The sequence below is a fragment of the Pteropus alecto genome, unplaced genomic scaffold, assembly GCF_000325575.1.
Source record: "Pteropus alecto unplaced genomic scaffold, ASM32557v1 scaffold146, whole genome shotgun sequence".
Lineage (NCBI taxonomy): Eukaryota > Metazoa > Chordata > Mammalia > Chiroptera > Pteropodidae > Pteropus > Pteropus alecto.
Window position 1 is genome coordinate 10,680,423 of NW_006442107.1, and position 5,637 is coordinate 10,686,059.

Consider the following 5,637-nt stretch of genomic DNA (forward strand, 5'->3'; position numbering starts at 1 on the left):
TCCCTCCCTTCCGCATTCACAGGAATGGCTCTTGTTTCCACTCCCGCCATCTTCCTTTGATTTCGTTCTATCATGTGCACATGCCAGGATTCCGATTTAGCATTGGTAAATATCTTTCCCCCTCCTATTATCTCTTTGGTGACTTGGGTAAACTTCTAGAGGGAGACTTTGGAGATTTGCTCTTAATCCTGCTTTCTCAGGACATTCACATATTTTTAAGGCTTAAGAAATATCAAAGTAGTTTGCTTGAGGGATTACAATCCCCCACCTCCTCCCAAAGTTGGAGGTAGCTTACTATCTACAACTCCTCACACCGAGAAAAAGAAATTTTCTTAAATTTGGTTCATCTTATGTACAAAAGCTAACACCTTATATTAAAGGCAAACGATTCCAGGAAAATTTTATGCTTACCTGCAATTAGTAACTTCATTTTCATGCTGCAGAGAAATATCAGGATAGTAACTACAACCAAGTCTTCCAGATTATAGAATATGCTGCCGGAGGGCTGACTGGGAGGATGACATCTATTGCAGAAAGAAGCCCAAACACTCACTTGGGGTGAATTTTCTTCTTACTATCAACTGCTGTCCAATCGAAAGCCCCTTTCTCCTTGCCCTTTAGAAAATGATGGCATACATTTATCCTGTCTGAGAAACACCTATTAGATTATCTCATTAATGCGATTCTCAATTTCATAATGTAATACGGTAGGGTTGGTGAGATATTGTTCATATTTTGGCTCAACTTGAAATATCAGCAGCTGAAAAATATAGGACTAAAATTTATGTGTCAAAATAAGCTTCTTCAGCCACCCTTAAAGGCTGGCACAAATGAGATCTGACAGAATCCTGGGTGCCCAAAAGCTTTGGTATTTTCCAAGCATTTCAGAAGTAGAAACACCCTGAATAAAATAAAATAAAATAAAATAAAATAAAATAGAAAATAAAATAAAATAAAATAAAATAAAATAAAATAAAATAAAAAATAAAAAACAGAAGGCACTAATGGCTTGTATTTTACTTGTTATGAATCTCGTAGCTGGATTAATTGCATTGCACGTACTATGTTTCTAGACTCTCTGGGATAAGGATGTGGTAGACGCTATGGGAAGAAAGAAAATATAAAGGATGTTTACCTTTCAAAGCTTATAATTCTTTTCTATCAGAATATATTATTATTATTATTATTAATATTATTACTAGAGCAAACTTTAAGGAAGAGAATTCTGTAAATGAATATATTCAGAAAAAAGTATCTAGAAAAAAAAAAAGATTTGAACTGCAAAACCAGATACGGTAATGATGTCAAAGGTAAACTAATGTGTTATAGCAAAGGAACATGCTGTCAAAAGACTGTAGAGCCCTTCCACTGACTAACTGGCTTGTTGTTATTGACTCACTTAGCTTTCTTACATGACGCCATTTCCTTATCTGTGAAACAGTGACAACTATAACAAGGCTCAAGTTGTTGAATTTTCGTGAGATTTCTATGAATATTTTCTTCATGCAAATACTTAGAAGACACACAAACAATCAGTACATATTTTCTTAATCTGTGTTGTCAATCAACAAGGCAAACGCGTGTGTGTGTGCATGTATGTGTGTGTGTGTGTGCATGCATAGCATAGGCACCAAGGAGAGAATAAACAATCATGATAATAATTTAAGTCAGCATTTTGGATTTGTAGCACCAGTACATCTGAAGAAAGAATTTTAGTCATTGAAAAATGTGACCAGATATGGGGACAATTTGCAGAGAAGGGTTTGGTGGAGGTAAGAGATGTTGACTTTGAGAGTACAGATAAGATTGATCTCCATGGATGCTTTCTATCCCATCTTGATAGATCTCTCTTACCCTCTAAATGTCTCATAATAAATATTCACAATGTGACCTGTTCTTCTTGATTCCCGTCTCTTCCCCCAAGTAAATCCTGCCCTTGGTGGGTGTGCTGTCAGGCATTTGACTTTCAGAGTGCAGTTAGGATACTGTGCTCCTTCTCCCATGTTAAATGTGTGGAAGCCTTTCTTGAACTTGAATGGTAATCCATGGTGCTATAAGGTGAGGTAGTGGATGTCAGCCTGGGAAGGGCTAGGAAATGCAGGTAGAATTTGGAGAATAAATGAGCATTCTTTCTCCTCTCAGAGACAGGAGAAAGAACGCTCATTTATTCTCCAAATTCTTGTTTTTCTTTGTCTGAACTGCAGCCAACCTTGGTTTCAAGAGGCTAGAGAGTCCTGCAGAGAAAAGGAAAAGGGGAGAATATACTCATTCTATTTACATAAAAGACCAAAAAAAAAGAAAGAAAGAAAAAAAACAAACAAACCCCTACCACCCCTGCAGGTCCTGAACAAAAACGGCAAAGTGATGGGAGAACCCTCTAAAGCTTTTCCTTGTTCTTGTTTGTGTTTTCCTCTGTGCCTCCCTAGGAGCTGGTTCAATCCATCTTTTCCATTCCCTCCTGTTAAAAACATTATTTTTATTTCTTCACTGCATTTTTTTTTCTCTTTGTCCCAGGCCTTTCAATCTTGACTCCATCTAAAACTTTAAAAAAAAAAAAAAAGTAGAGCTCCTTGGTTTTTCCGGTATTTCCAGTATTTTTATTTTAATTCTAGCATTGCTTTTTCTTCGAAAAATTCACGAGAGAACAAGCATGTGGATTTATTTGAACCTGACTTACAATCTGCAATGTAAAAACTGCCCCAGGATTAATGTGGAATTCCATATGGCAGGATCCAGTGGTAATGGATAGATAACATTAGTCTCTAAGGGTTGAAATGTAGGGAGTTTCCTGTCCTCTAAGACCTGATTAAAGACCAGACACCAGAGGTGAGGGCTGGCTAACACCAAGAACAGAGACCGGAGGCTGGCATAGAGCTTTCCCAAGTTAGTTTTTTCTTTTCTCTGAATTTCCATAGTGCTTCTTTCTTCCTTCATTTTGTACTCTCTCACTATGACAGTGTTCAAAGATTTCTGTACTCCTCTGCCCCACACCACACCCCAACCCAACCCAGATGGTATCTTTTTTTGAAGACAGAGGATTTGACACCCCAATTTGTTACTCTCAGTGCACTTAACACATTGTCTATCACACAGTAGGTTGAAACAGTCTTTAAATCATTTTCTGTTTAGAAAAAAAAAAGAAGTGCAGCTCACTGCCAGCATTAATTTAATTTTACATAAACACACTCTTCGAGGTTGAAGCAAATCTGACTGGTTTTCAGTATGAAAATAAAATACAAAAACTGTTCTTGGAGTTATTTCTAAACAGAACCTGTCTCTAATCCTAATGTAACAGAAATGTATACATAAATCAGATTCATCAAATGAATCTTGGACTAACAACTGTGAGAATGCTTCATTTTCTAGGATTTGACATTTTCAGTGATCTGGAATTACTATATTTTGTAAATGGAAATACCACTACTAAAAACAGAATGCCAGAAATAGAATGATGCGACTTGTTTCCAAAGACTATTGATATACTAGAGTGATGCAAAAATAATAATAAAAGCGAGATATTTCTTGTAAACTTTGGAGGTAAGATTAGGACTGTAATCCGCGAGTTATCTCGAGATAAACGCTGTAGCCACACGTGCCCTGGCGAGTATTCTCAGAGCAAATGGGATATGAGTTAAGTGAATGAATAAGTCATGGTAATTCTATACAAACAAGATCGGGAATAAATGCAAGGTGAGGGGGAAATTCTATAGTAGCAAGGTAATATGTACTGCCTTCTCCCCTAGGTCACCTCCTTCTCAACTACTTGTAAACTATAGCATCAGTAGTTTCAGTTCAGAAAACACTTATTATGACAGACTCTTTGGTAGGTTATGGGAAAACAAAAGAAAGCAAAATATGGTTCTTTCCAGAAGGCGGTTATATTCTACATAGTGCAAAAGAAAAGGAAATGCACAAAAAGAGTAGAGTGTAAAACATGCAAGATAGGAGAGACTTGTGAATTATTTTGAGTAATATAGTGGAGGCTCATCATGATGGGAATGGTTAGAGAAAAGGGACCCCCAGAATCAGAATTTTAAGAATGAATTTAAGTTTTTTTAGGTCCAAGATTTAGGTCCAAAGATCGATAATAACTGTGTATATGCCTGTGTGTGAGTGTGTATGTGAATGTGAGTGCGTGTGAGTGTATGTGAATGTTCATGTGTGTCACTGTGGCAGGAGATGTTTGCAGTATTGGGGTGATTGCACCAGGGAGTCAGCAGCCTGCAGGGTTAGTAAGTTGGCCTCTCACCATTAGCTCCTACTTGTAGAAATGATCTAACGAGGCTTACAGAAGATGTGACACTAAACCGCAGTCAGGGAACATGGGCATTAATTCCAACTCTCCTACATGAAATCAGTGACCTTGGAAAAGACCCTTGACTTCTCTGGGCCTTGTGCTTCATCCTGCTTAGTGAAAGTGTACAGCTAGACAATGGCAAATTGATAGCTGAATCCCAGGACTCATATGTGTCAGGGGACTGATTTACATCCATGAAGACCTAAGTGGCTTGACCCGGCTGGTGAGAGCATGCAATCTGCCCTAGAGCCTTGACCATGGTATGGCTCACATTCCACACTTCTGGCTGTCATGCTAAATTTCACATGGAGATGGCAGAGATAGTTTGACTAGAAAAGTGCCTGCAATTCCTGACCCCTGATGGAGGAATTCTAAGAAGAAAAATGAAAAAATAAAATAAACCTAAAACAGTTTAATAAAAACAGAATTGATAAAAAATTCTCCCAAGAGCCTAGATCATTCTCTTTCTCTCCCTGTTATTAATAATAAAAGTATTATCTTTGATGTGGATAGAGGAAGAAAATAGTTAAAACAAAGAATTAAAACGTTCAAGGTTTTGAGCATTCTAGAAGCCAAATCTTCAAATAAATGTTTGAGGGAATTGTAGGTGTTTAGTTGAGAAAAGGTATTTAGTTGAGAAGACTTGGGGGAACATGAGAATCATCTTCAAATTCTTTAATGGATTTCAAAATGAAGAAAGGAAGTCAGTATTATTTCAGAATCCAGGACACTGAATTTTACAGGTACTTGTTAGAGGACTCTCTCTTGCCTGACTCCACTGACCCCATTGTCTGCTATAACCCTGGGATTGTCACAGCACCCACACAGAGTAGTGTGTCACCAAAGATGTATACAGTCCACAAAACAGAGAGCACAGAGAAACTGAGATTTTACTTAATATACAAGAGAGCAAAGACTTCATAGGCAAACAAACCTGAGTTTGAATGTGATTCTTTCACTAATGGTTGTGGCCTTGAGAACATTACCACTTTGAGGTTTCTTGCTCTCTATGCAGGAATAATATTTATAATTCAAGAATGTGCCAATTAAGTACAATAATATGTAAGCTTTTGCTGAGTTGTACACTAATAGGTAGCCATGAAAGGGTGGCCATTATAGTCATCATCATATTTGAGCTTCCCCCAAATCCTTCCATAGAAATATGATTGTGTCCCTTGTGTAATGATAAAACTGGGGGTCCTAGAGACAGAGAAATTACACAAGTAGTAAATGATGGATGGAGACCCATCCCCTCACCTGTCTGATAATGAAACCCTGCCCTTTCCAGGACCCTATGCTGACTCTCAGCTAGGGGAACACTTTTATTAGCAAGTAAGTCA